Here is a 15,269-nt window from a genome sequence, read left to right as displayed (position 1 = left end):
TGTGAATACTCACTGTCGTTTGTCTCTTCCATAAGCCTAAGTACACTTGCACTCACAATCGTCAGGGCTCATGATGATATTAATTTCAAACCACTAAATTGAAACAACCAAATAGTATCCAGATTTCATAAGTTTTCCAGGTGATATCATTTTGAAGTGGATACTATTTCTAGGTCAAACTAAACTTCACAAATCGCCTAATAGGAAATAAGTTCTCAAAATATCTTGAATCCATTTATCCAAAAAACTGCTGTATTATCATTCGTCTAGATAGGTCTAGATAGGCGTCAATTATTTACTCTGGTATCTACTTTAAAACAAAATCACATTTCATACACAAAATCTCACTATTAAGCTAAAGTAACGCTATTAATATAGCGGTTTCTGTAATTCATAGATATCACTGTGTAGCTAAAAAAATGTTGGAGAAACACAAGCAGTTAGGTTTCACTAGAGAACTGAAAGATAAAGATTTTAATAACTAACAAATTGCTCCTGAAAATCTTCTAAAAATTCTTAGCATTCTTTCGGAATTTTACATTTCTCTTATAAAACGGTCGAAATTTTGAGGGAAATTGTGATTTGTACAGATTCAGTTTATTGTGCGGTTCAGTACTAATTCTGTCATCCTTGAATCTTTAAAAAGTTGATGTTTTTGTGCAAATTTAACTACATTGCAGTCTGGTCCACAGAATGGTGATTTCTATACATGTTGTTAATGCATAATGAAGAGTGTCTAATTTAATCATTCTGCTATTAAGTCAAACATTTTGAATTGTCACATTTTATTTTATGATAGTTACCGAATTAATCTTATCAATTAATTTGTAATACAGAGTTGTTAGGCGGAGGTGGACTATCTCACCCCATATTTGGTTAACTTCACTGTGATCATCTACAGTACTTAGTTAACTACTAGTAAAGTGTACCATTATTATCAGGTTGAATGCTCCTGTGGTGATTCCGTATAATCTTAAACTTCCCATCATGATCTGACGCAGTTTAAAAAACATAACACAATGAGTGAGTCTGGATTTGATCTTAGTGATTAAAAATCGCTGTGCTCACAGTGATACTTGATAACCTAGGTTCATTCCACCGTATAATCGCAAATATAGTTTATTGAGAAATTTTAATCTACAACAAAGCAGTTGTCTTGTTCTGGATATATTCTGATGGTTATCCAGTTGACGTCAGTTAGAGACAAAGATCTTTTTCAAATTAGTGTCTTATTATCGTTAGGGCAGTTTGCTGAAACCAATATGTTAGAAATCAGGAAATTATAAATTTAATAAATATTGAACTGCTAATAAACTCAGGTGTCTAAAACTTCTAACAGATATGTCATTCATTCACATAGTATTATGAGGAGTGATACACTGAACATGGTGAAAGAAATCGTGGAAATATTAAACAAGTTCTATCGGTTCACCAAGTTTTGATTATCTTTGTCCAAAGAGGTATGTATATTTTAATGTGTTATTTCCTTACATTAAAAATGAGTAGTTGAAAAGTATCTCAAATAATTTGTTTACTGTCTTACCTTTCATTAAAGAATTTAGACATGGTTATTTTGTATTCAATTTTACTTCATTAACTTGTCTAATTTCTCGTCATTGCTTTCATCATTTGTACTCTCTTCTCAATATTACTCATTTTTGGATTCTGGATGATTATGCCAACTAGTCTTCAAAGTTTTGCGTTATTAAATTTATTTTTGGGTCACATAGTTTGACTACATCAAGGAGTTAAAATACAAATCTCTATCAATGTGACAATAAGGTCAATTAAACAAATAAAATTATATTAGTAGGTCAATGTAAGTCTTTGAAGTGGAATACGATAAACTATCAAAGCTGTCATCCTATAAATAATTAATTACAAAAATATAAACAAAAAGTATGATGATATTCTCAGAAAGAAAAGGATAAAACAGACTAATATTATTTTTGGTTGTAGATTTCAAAATTACCTGAAACTATATAAAGAATTTGAAATTTACAAACCAACAAAATTTCACGACTATTATTCGTGAAATTATTTGTTCAGTTTCGCAATTTTCCACTAAACAAATCAGGTTGACCAGAAGAATTTTTTAAAAATTCGAACTGAGAAAAAATTTCAACAATTATCATACATTTCAATAGTTGAGATCATGAGCCAATTGAAGCTAGACCACTATGGAAAACGTGGAAGCACTGAACGGCCGTTTCGTCCAATTGTGGAACTGCCCCCAAATGCCCTAATATGGCTGAGAGTGAGGTGGGCCCGCCCTCCCTCTCGAAATGCTCTCACGCGTACACAGCCTCTGCCAGGGAAGTCCTTCTCACTGCCTTCTCGTGGCATTACTGTTGTTTACGAAAATGAGAGGACGAAAAGCGAGTGTCCGGCGCTTTAGCCGGATTCCAGACCAATGGTGCACATGGGCTCCAGTATCCTGAAGGAACAAACGGCGTATGAACCAATTGTTGGTCACCGGCCACCATGGGACTGCATCTCCTCACGATGTTCTACTGCTTTGTGGATCAGACCTTCAGGTCGAAGGCTCGGGGAGTGGCCCCCTAAGAAATCCACCTGCTTCGATCCGGGCACCCAGGCAGTATCACAGCCCATCCACAATTATGATGAACTATGTATATTTATGGAAAATACTATTCTTGCTGTGATTAACAATCAAACGATTCACATTATTATTATTATTACTATTGCTATTATTATTATTAATATTGTTATTTACTACGTCATTTATTTACTCTCTTTTATTCCCACTCTGTCTATCCTTACTTTTCGACCTATACAGCAGCTCGCCTATGATGGAAATTCGGTTCTATCTAAACGTTCTCGAGTCACTGCCTGATTGAAAATTGTATGCTATTCTTCACGACTCCCTGGCTGGGGTCCGAGAGATGGTGCGACACAGTGGTTAGAGACATCATCAGATATGGCTCAGAATAGAAGTTAGTGGCGATCCTGCCGTAACCTTTTTTATTTTCCTCATAAAAAGTGGTTGTATCTTCCTTAACTGAAAGATTTCTTCTGGTTATACCTTTCCGTTCCCCCCATTATTATTATTATTATTATTATTATTATTACACTACCTTACATTAATCTGGTCGCTATTGTTCTCCTTTTTTTCTTTTACGCTCCTTACCTTCTCTTTTTGTATTTTCATTCTCTTTGTTTTGTGTGGCGCATATATATTTGGTGTCCTCTTGTACCAATATTTATGTGTTCAAATAAATAAATAAATTGTGGAATTCCTCAGTAGGGCGCATCCATGATTCCGCCTCGCGAGATCCGAAGCCGGGGTCTATTGTTCTCGCGTGCGAACGCTCAACCTCTAAATTACTGAGCCGACATCCAAGGTCTTGGGTTTGAATGTCGCGAGGCGGGATCGTGGATGAGCACTGCTGAGGAGTCCAACAATAGGTCAGAACGGCCGTCCAATGCTTCCGGGTTTTCCATAGTGGTCTAGCTTCAATTGACTCATGATCTCAACCATTAAAAATTACTGTAATTTCAGAAAACCCCTTCTGATATTAGTTATAATACAGTTTATATATTAGGTATTTAGAAGTGAATGACACGATTATTGAAAATTCCTGATTAGGATATTTTTGATTTTCATTAAACATTTATGCGTGAAATTTTAAAAAAAGTAGTGTTTTTCACACAGATTTTATTACTTAATTCGCTTTGTTGTTTCTAATAACATTATTTGTTATAAATATAGTCTCTTTGCAACTGGGTGACGATCTTATCCTTTAGAACCGATTTCATTTAAACAAGTTCAGAAATAACCGTACATTTCTGTTTTTGTGGCTATTCATTTTTTTCAGTGACTGATTCTTTAAAATTCTTGGAATCACTATCACGTATTATATTTCCCTTAATACAAACTTAAAATAGCATGTTACATATTCTCGTCTACACTAGTGATTCAGTACATTTCTTCTTAGAACTTGGATACAAAATTAGTAAAACCTTTGTTTTCCTAGTTTTACATTCTTTGTTTTATACCATATTTGATGTTTTCATAGTCATTTTAAATTTAGTTGTTGATTGCAAACGTGATAAACCAAGAAAAAGTATCATTCATATGTAAAACATTCTTTTGTTTTTTCTTTATTACATATTGTAAACATTGTAATGTTTATTTGTACTTTAAATGTAGAAGCTAGAATATTACAAAAATAAATTTTATCGTATGGTATTCAAGGTAGATGTTTTCTACAGCTTAAAAAAGGACATTGCTCTTGTATACACTCGAAAACCTTTTAGGCTTTAGTGATGTGATTTTAGATCTCTTGTCTATCTTGATTGGGGAATAATCACAGCTTGCCTCTTATATAACATATTCTACGTGTCTTTACTTAAATACTAGTCACTTCTACTTGTTTTGTAGTAAGAATATTTACTTTCTGATGATATGAATTGTTTTATAAGTACCACATACTCGTGGTGGAGTTTCTGGTTTGGGTAAATGTTCATACATGATATTACATAGTATTGACATATACTACTCGTTGTTGATAAAAGTTTTGGTTTTAATGTATAATATAGTATATAGATAACCAAAATCAATTTTGTTGTCAACTAACTATGAATGGGAATATTTTTAAGAACTTTTATATTTTCATGACTGATTAATACTGAGGTTACCTGTAGTTTAAATATTTATCACCAAATTCTGTAGCGATCACTATATAATGTAAACTTGAATCTTGACGTTACACAGACACATTAGTGGTGACTAGATGTTAGGATTGACAAGGTTTAAATGAAACAAGTAAACATTATTTGATTATGTTAGACATGTTTATTTACACAGTTACAATATAACTTAGATAATTTATGTCATCTACACTTACATTACCTTACATTAGTAATATTTAAACATGACGTTTTGTAACAGTAATCATATTTTTTGTGTACTTTTTTAGTTGACCTAAATAATTATTACAATTGGTTTAAATGCCTTGACGATTAGTATAACAAATAAATTGCTGAACATTCTATGGTACATAAAAAATAAAAAAAGTGATAAGAATAATAAGAAACTTAACACTAACAGAAATAAAAGCATCATAATTAAAAAAACAAGAGTAACATTTATGATAATATGTGCACGTTACTAAGACAATGAGAAGGCCATGTAAATTTAGTTGTTGAGTAGAATCAGAAGTTCTGGTAAATAAAATTCATAAATTGCAGTAGCTAATAAATAATGATAGTCAAGAGAAATTTAATTGAAGTAGGAAAGACGGGGTAAATTATTTCAGCATATTCACTAATTACACTTCCAAAACTCGTTTAGATGCATATTTTATGAAAAAATAAATTATGCTAAACCTCCACCGTTAAGATTCGTTAGCTTACGCTATTGTATATATAAGAAGCATGTATAGAGTTTTAACAAACGTACAACTGTTGGAATTGTTCTACACAGCGTCATTAACTCATAAGCACATAAAACTACTTTGTCTGATTGATCTATCAGTTTTTTGTCAAAAGCCGTAAGATCTTGTTATACTAATCCGGTGACAGCACATGATAGTTCTTTGCAATCAGATGAAACACAATATGATTCCACGTAGCTGTGAACAGAACTAAGAAGCTTCCGTTATAGAGACATTGTGTTCTGGATCTCTGAATAAATGATGTTCAGTGAGAGAACTTAAGTATGTGGAAAAAGAGCCTGTAGTGAGAAGTGAATGCTCAAATAATAGTTCTATAGGCGCTTATTATTGACCCTGACCTTGTCAATTTAAACGGACACTACACGCTGACGGTGCTCAGTCAAGTTTATCTTCTACAGTCAGGCAAAATACGTATGGAATGCTTAACATCTTTTGAATAACTTTAGTCGGAAGTTTATCTACAAAATTACAAAATATCTTGGTAAAGTATGAGAACCATACATTGAATAATTCATTCGCAAAATTTCATCGTTCGTCCTTCACATTTAGTATGGTTCTTCCGGTTCACTATTCGTTTCTATTTCCGTTTCTGTTTTCTTTAAGTTGACCTTCATAGCCTTCTACTGCGAGGTTTTCCACTTCCGATTGGCGTTACATACTACTTATGTCTACCAACGAGAGTAGCACATACCACACTATTACATGTCCAAATACAAATACATATTAAGGATGCCAGCTTGAAGTAGATTTGTAGGGCGACCATCTAATACTTTTTGTACAGAGAATATTTTCAGGATGACTTTAAAAAATATTCAAATGTATCACATCACTATTTAAGTAGTAATCAAACTATTGATTGTGGAAAACTGTTATCAACACTAAATTTCACAACTCTAATGCACTATATAAGCAGAAACTACTTATTCAGTGGGAATGTATGTGTTATAACTTTAGTTTTAGAGTGTTTTTACTGCCATCGTTTCCTTAAGTAAACTTGGATAATTGTTTCGAAGATTATCATTAGACTTTCATTGGATCTTTTGATTTTTAATACGAATTTCTTTCTAATACACAAACTGTAAATTATGGTAGAAAGGGTTCTTGGCTCTCTAAGTTCAATAATTCAGATCGTAAAGCAAAAGTACAAACACTTATACATTATTTTGGTTTGTTATTGTGATCAACTATAACTGTTGGCAGCACTTGTACGAAAGTGGAGTAATTTACACTTCTCTGAAGTGAACAATCGTTCATAGCTTCATTCTGAAGTTTATTCAAACTTTTTTTGTGGTAACCTATTCAATTTTTGCAATACCTTTGTGATGAATGATTTGACAGTATAAGGTAGAAAATTACATCCATAACTCGTTTTGATTTTCGTTCAACATTACTTCTGAATTTAATGCAATATGATGATCACCGATTGTAATTTCGTCCTATTTTTATTGTGACGTTTTGTTCAGTATGACAATGATTTATTTCAGTGTGATTTTTATTCACGATAATATTCTATGAATTAATTTAGTATCAAGTTCATCCAGTGTTATATCCGGCTGTGATTTTTGTGATGATTCTATGTATTTCCCCTACGTGTAAAGATTGTTAACTTATTTTCAAATCGAAGTAAAATCAATATATAATTGAGTGTGTTAATGTGACATTCGGCCTATTTCCAAAACCAAATAGATCTCTATCGGTAAATGAACATCCTGAATAAATAGTTCTGTAAGTCTTTGACATGCAATGTGGACCTCATTAGTTTTACTGGACACACTGAGCCAAAAACACTTGGTCACCCATCTGCACCAGAATATGAGTGGGTATGCCGCGTTACACATTTCTTATAACTGTTAACAAGCTTAGATTAAACGCTTTCCGACATATCGATGGCTTTTCAAATATATCTTCGAATTTTTTTCATTTCTGACTTCTTATTTGATTGAGTTGGCATATTTCGTGTAAAGGTGTCGTCAACCTGTGATGATTAGGAATATTTGAAATGTACGAATTAGGAATCCCAGAGATAACGCAATTTGACCAAGAAGAACTAGATGAGCTCGAACGAACGTATTGTATTTGGAATTCGAAATCAAGCAGTAATCAAGTACAAAGAAATCATTAGTTCATACAAACATCACACAAACTCCGAATACACGTGGTATTTTTAAATCCTTATCAAAAGTCCCTGTGTTCTTAATTTACGTGGCCAGATAAAGGTTCATTATCTATCAAAAGTCAGTTAAACAACCAGAGGGCATTGTAGTAAGTAGCATGACAAGCTAGTGTAAAGTAAATGATTTCCATGAACTCTCCTCTTGATATCAAGGTGAATTTCAAGGTCGTTTGTACCATCCACTGTCTGTTTTCTAGCCAGTCATCTTCACTAATCCAAGCCTATTCTACAGTTGTTTGGAGATTAATATGTCTTTAGATAAGTGTGTCGTGACCTACTTTTATCAAGAGAACGTGATTGGTTTAATGGAATCAATTATTATTATAACCAATTGTATCAGTAATTGTTTTGGTGTACTTGTTTGTTTAGCTGTACTAAAGACATACACTCTTCCGTCGATTGTGACCTTGCACGCACTTACGTTTGCTCAGTGATTCCGCTTGTACTCCTTTGGCACGATCTCTATATTCTTTCGATATCACGAGATCGCCAACAAATATATATCGCTACAACCTCCAATCGCCTTTTGATATCTGGTACTCAACCTTCCTGTAGTAGCGATCATAGTCAACCGCGGCTCGACGCCGCACTACAAGTATGTGCTGTTGTGTTATGGCAGTAAAATTTCGAGAACCAACAGTTAAGAAGTCATAGGTAGTTAATTATTCGATTCTAACGTCAAAAGTCTAAGGGATACAGACAAGTAAATAAGCAGATTTATTGAATGATTAAACAAGTGAGAAAACAAATAAGTAAACTAATATATCAAAAACGTCAGATGAAGATGGCACGGGTATTTGGAGTTTGACAACGCTTTAACCATTAACACCTTTTACTATAAATCGCGAAATCAAAAGACAGAAGCGAGGAGGTTCGGAGATATATTTGATAGGCTATCAATATATCGAGGATCGACTGATCTAGACTGGCTAGCTATTGCAGAGGATGTTAAGCACGGCATTCCCAATCTTGATCTGGTGCGGATGCATGACCGAACGCCTTCAGCTAGGTGAGTCCATTAAAATTAATGTGGTCAGCATCCACTGTCGAAGACTTGCAGAGCTATTTATTTTGTGGATTTATTTACCCCTATAGATCACTCCCCCCTAGTGGGGTAGTGATGATCCTAAGACATGGCCAGTCAGAATTTTAAACCCAACGAGTTTGTCATTGGTAAACACTCTTTTGATAGCTTGCTGTGTTTAGCAGCTTCTGTTCGTCTTTCCTTACTATAAAGGAACACGTAATACAATATAGTAATAAAGAAACAAAATGAAACGAAAGTTTCGGTTCATCGTAAATTTCGTCGTTCTTTTTTCGTCTTTTCCAGCCGTACTGGAAAATAAGAAAAGGATATGTAAGTGCATGTTGAAAATACACTCGTACGCGCTTAAAGACACAAAGCGTGCGATAAAGGAAAATAAACCCATGCACTTGCGATAGCGTAAAAACAATTTTTACAAAATGTTTTTTTGTTTCCTTTCGAAAAAATTCCTAATATATATTAGCGAGCATGATAGGCAAATAATTTCTTGGAATAAATATATAAATTTAAGTATATTAAAATTGGTTTTTTGTATTAAAAGTAATCCAAACAAAAATCGAAAAGAAGCAAAAAGCTGGCTAATGTCTTACGTGCAATAATCGTTCAAATGTCCTGAAAATCTTACTGTTGTTCCAGAATGCGTTGTTTTGAGTCGATTTCCAGATACTGCAATCTATTAGGCTGGACCATCTGTACGCTAAAAAACAGATCACTGATCGTTAGATAGCCTATCGAACATCGACAACGTCAAGGATAATCAACAGTGAATAGGCAACCGTAGGCCATAGTGTATTTCGTGTGTCAGCAGTCGCTCTATGTTTCTTCGGCCTAATCTCACCAGTATCCTTCCTCAATAATTTAGTGTTGTCTTATTCGGTCATAAACGTAGTGACAGGAACTGAATATCATGAAGAGCAATCCACTCTCCCTATTACCATGAAGTATGAATTTGTGGAGAGAGAACTGACAAGCTTATTTTGTAAATAGTTTTTAATATTATTTGTATTTATTTTGTCAATCTTTCACTGTCTGTATATTTTATCATTAAATAATTGTACCCGTTGTTTTAGTAAATGACCCTGAACACACTTTCCGTTGTGATACTGACATAGCATGACATGCTCTTGCTGGCTAACAAATACACTACTACTCACACATTCCTCGTTCTATCTTCATTTTGTGATTGAGTTAACTGAAGTCTAAATCAAATACTATCTACGTTTATAGACTGTAATTGGAATATATCACATCCTACGTTGGATTATATCACTGGAGAGTTCGTCAACCAGATTGGAATTACCAAGCATTTATAATTGTACTTTCTTAGTACCAGACCAAAGCCGAACACGCATCAATTTGGTGAACTTAAGTAAAGTCCCAACTTTCTGTTGTATTTATAATACTTAACTTATATATATTAACATTTCTATTGATCTTTATTAACTTTGTTAATACTTTTTGCGTTTATATATTGTCCGGCCCATCACATATTCAACGTAATTTAAGAGGTTAAACCACCTCTGTTCAACTTTAGTAGAGCCTGGTCATCGGAACAGTGATCTTACATTAGTGATTTACACAAATATAAGTGAAATTAATTAAAGTGAGGAAGAATAATGGATAAAATCCAAGACAGTGCAGATCTGTCAATGAATCAAAAGAGTGTTTTCCCATGAACGCGGATATTTTTTCAGTGTTTCAGGTGAACGTGAAGGATTGACAGAGGTCGAGTGACGACTTGTTTTGTCTAATATGTTCTTGTAACTAGATTATGCAGCGACTGCTAGACATTTTATTAAGCGAGCGGTTGATGACTGAGTTATAGGTGCACTTATTCCTACGTCAATGAAGCATGTTAAAGATGATTTTTAATGGTTGGACAGTTCTTCAAATTACGGCAGAGACATGAATTTCTTTCAGTTAGTAACGGTACCTCACTGAGAATAACTTCAAATTCAATTTCATGACATTCGATCTAACATGTGAGGATTTTGTCGTGAATCTTTTCGACTAGAGAATGGGTGTTTAATGGTATAGAGTGCAGTCATCATGATTGACACCCTATCAGCATCTTCAATTGTCAAAAGCAGTTAACGCAATTAACGAGACAGCTGGCGTCACTGCAATCGACCATAGCAACCATCCAAGCTAGACAATCGAGATCCCCCTCCAAAGAAGGTCTTTTTCCGGACAACGGTCTCGTTCACCGAAGAGAACATCTGAAGTTTGTTGGTACCACCAAAAATACTGCACCAGAGCACGGCGTTGCAGACGACCGTGCACATTTTCTGCGGTTGACACAGAGAATCAGGGAAACGGTCCGGCCAGACAGGGATGGCGGCGCCTGTTTCTGGCCACTACCCGAGCCGTCTGTTTCACGTCAGAGATCGAATTTCGGGTTCAGATTTCTTGGTCGGTACAGGAGTCGAAATCAGCATTGTCCCATTACACCTCTCTCAACGACAGCACTCTCAGAGTACTAAATTTTCTCTAGTCGCAGCCAATAACACAGTCATTAAAACTTATGGCGAGCAATCACTTATTTTAGATCTCGGTCTCCGCAGACGTTTCACATGGGTTTTCATCGTAGCTGAAATCAAACAACCCATTCCCGGGGCTGACTTTCTCGGTGCTTACAACCTACTGGTAGATATGGGGAAAAAGAAACTAATTGACAAGAACACAAGCTTACAGGTCAGCGGCACAACTATCTCCAATTAAGAAATTCATGGAGTCCAAATAATAAGACCTGAAAATAACATTTTCACCGATATGAAAGTATAACCAGAGCTGATTACCAAAGCGAACGCTCCACACATCATGTTCAACACAGTATCACTACTACAGGACCACCCATTCGCGCTGGGGCGAGAAAACTCCCTACAAACAAGTTGCAGTTCGCTAAGAGAGAATTCAAACTCATGATGCAACTTGGGATAATTAGACAATCTAACAGTCCTTGGGCCTCGCCACTGCATATGGTTCATAAGACAGACCAAGACTGGCGCCCATGCGGAGATTATCGACGTTTAAATAACCAGACTATCCCAGACAGGTATCTGATCCCTCATCTGCACGATTGTCCTTCAAATCTCCATGGAAAACAAATCTTTTCGAAGTTAGATCTAGTTCGAGCATATCATCAAATACCGATGGCATCTGAGGATATCGAAAAAACAGTCATAATCACACCTTTTGGCTTGTTTGAATTCTTGAGGATGCCTTTCGGACTAAAAACGCTGCTCAAACCTTTCAGAGATTTATGGATGAAGTAACCAGAGGTTTAGATCTTGTATTTGTCTATGTCGACGACGTTTTAATCGCTAGTTCTTCCACTGAAGAACATGTTCAGCACTTACACACGCTTTTCTAACGTTTCAAAAGTTATGGTGTTGTAACCAACCCCTCCGAAGTGTATATTTGGCGCCTCATCTCTGGAATTCCTGGGACATCACATTGATTCCCAAGGAATTAAACCGCCTGAAGAAGAAGTCGAAGCCACAGACAACTTTCCCGAGCCCAAGTCGATAAAGGCATTACGCCGGTTCCTGGGGATATGCATTTTTTACCGACGGATTCTCCCTAGCTGTGCGGCCATTTTGCAAACTCTGACAGATTTACTGAAGACGGATAAAACCGCAGCTCAGGCCAAAAAAAGAGAATACCTTCACGTTAACGCCCGAGGCCAGAGAGGCTTTGGCTAAAGCGAAAATGATGATATCCAATTCTAACATGCTACAGCACTTAAACACCGACGCGACAACGCACCTCATCCTCTTCACTGACGCCTCTCAGAAAGCAGTAGGAGCAGTATTACAGCAGTGCGTGAACGATAAGATTACTCATATAGCGTTCTTTTCCAAACGATTATCGGCAACTCAAGAGCGTTATAGCACCTTCGAACGTGAACTTCTGGCTATGTATTTGGCTGTAAAACATTTCAACTTCCTGCTACAGGGCCGTGATTTCTCTATTATGACTGATCATCAACTCCTTTGCTATTCCTTTAACACGTAGTACGACAAGCATTCCACACGGAAAGCCAGACAACTAGATTATATTTCTCAATTCACTACGGACATCCAGTTCATCAAAGGCTCCTCCAATATTGTCGCAGACGCTCTATCTAGAAAGGATATCAACATGATGGTACACAACCACAACATCAGCCCCGAAGCTTTAGCCAAACTAAAAGTAGACGATGCAGATTTGGAGGCCCGCAAAGAGAAGTCTAACTTGAATCTTAAACCTGTACCCATTCCTTTCTTAGTTGCATCTATTCTTTGCGACACTTCGGCGGGTAATAATCGCCCCTTTGTGCCACAACCCTGTCGACGAAAAATGTTTCAACAGCTACATGGACTGTCGCATCCAGGCATCAGAGCTACCACAAAGCTTATCACAGAACGCTTTGTTTGGCCAAAAATCAATTCGGATGTTAAACGTTGGACACGTGGCTGCTTACAGTGCCAACGCAGCAAAATCCAAAAACACACGATCAGCCCGATCGGCGAATTCCCTATTCCCGACAAACGATTTCAACATATTTATTTGGACTTAGTTGGGCCATTTCCTCCGTCCAATTCTTTCACCCTCATTCTCACCGCAGTGGACAGGTTTACTAGATGGGTCATAGCCTGCCCCGTAAAAGACACTTCGGCAGAAACAGTCGCTTCAGTCTTCCTCGACCGCTGGATATCTAACTATGGAGTACCATCAATAATCAGAACAGATCGTGGTCCCCAATTTCAATCTGTCCTTTTTTAGGAGTTCACCCAGCAGCTAATGGCTTGGTCGAAAGATTTCACCGACAACTGAAAAGCTCGCTGATGACACAAGACGACACATCAAAATGGAGTGATGCACTACCTCTTGTACTCCTAGGTATCCGTTCAACAATCAAAGAAGACATAGGGTGTACAGCTGCTAAGTTAGTCTGTGGTACAAGTTTCACAATACCAGGACAACTCGTAGACTCAAATCCAGCAACAGCAACAGACCAAAACCGTTTCGCCAGTCGATCACGACAAACCATGGATAAAATCAAAGCCACACCACCTCGGGAACACAACAACCGAGTGCAACTTGACAAAAACCTAGAAACAGGCAAGTTTGTTTTCGTTCGGTTGATGGAGTTAAAAAACAATTGAAGCAACCGTACGAAGAACCATACCAAGTAATCAAACGAACAAGCAAATACTTCGTTATCGACGAAAATGGGAACAAGGAGACAACTTCCATAGACAGAATAAAACCAGCTTTCTACGAAGTCCCTCAAGACAAAGAAGACAACACTGCGAACAAACAATCACTCCCAGCAATTGCCACGAAACAAGGGGAGGATGAAAAACTTAGCACTACACCCTCTTGTTTAACACATTCTGGGAGACTTATAACAAAACTTAAGCGATATGTCCATTTCGTCGATTAAAAAAATAAACAAACAATCAAAGCAAACATCCACCGATATCCTACACTACTAATTTCCCCCAAAAAATTTGTTTCTTTTCACAGTGTATATAATCACATTTTTCCACAATTAATCGTTTGGTCACATTTATTTTTTTATAAAAAATTTATGTTTCTATAATGAACGAGTAGACTCTATTTAATTATTAATTTATTGTACACAAAAATAAACAGTTCAATTTTTTGTGGGTCATTAGCATTTTTGCACATTATTATTATCATTTATAGCTAAAAAAGACATTAAATGACGGTGTTTTCATTTTTTTTTGTATGTTTATTATGCTATGCTACATCTCTGCTATTTTCACACAATAACGTACATGTAATACTCATCTCCACATTTTCTTAGTTATACCTGTAAATTTTATTTTTGTATACATGTATATATCATATACTTACATTTTTTTGTTATTATAACCGGTGTTACCTCCGGACACTCTGGGGGGAGCTATGTGGAAATAGGCCTGACAAGCTTATTTTGTAAATAGTTTTTAATATTATTTGTATTTATTTTGTCAATCTTTCACTGTCTGTATATTTTATCATTAAATAATTGTACCCGTTGTTTTAGTAAATGACCCTGAACACACTTTCCGTTGTGATACTGACATAGCATGACATGCTCTTGCTGGCTAACAAATACACTACTACTCACACATTCCTCGTTCTATCTTCATTTTGTGATTGAGTTAACTGAAGTCTAAATCAAATACTATCTACGTTTATAGACTGTAATTGGAATATATCACATCCTACGTTGGATTATATCACTGGAGAGTTCGTCAACCAGATTGGAATTACCAAGCATTTATAATTGTACTTTCTTAGTACCAGACCAAAGCCGAACACGCATCAATTTGGTGAACTTAAGTAAAGTCCCAACTTTCTGTTGTATTTATAATACTTAACTTATATATATTAACATTTCTATTGATCTTTATTAACTTTGTTAATACTTTTTGCGTTTATATATTGTCCGGCCCATCACATATTCAACGTAATTTAAGAGGTTAAACCACCTCTGTTCAACTTTAGTAGAGCCTGGTCATCGGAACAGTGATCTTACATTAGTGATTTACACAAATATAAGTGAAATTAATTAAAGTGAGGAAGAATAATGGATAAAATCCAAGACAGTGCAGATCTGTCAATGAATCAAAAG

The sequence above is a fragment of the Schistosoma haematobium genome, chromosome 3 (assembly GCF_000699445.3).
Source record: "Schistosoma haematobium chromosome 3, whole genome shotgun sequence".
Taxonomy (NCBI): domain Eukaryota; kingdom Metazoa; phylum Platyhelminthes; class Trematoda; order Strigeidida; family Schistosomatidae; genus Schistosoma; species Schistosoma haematobium.
Note: the sequence above shows the minus strand (reverse complement) of the source record.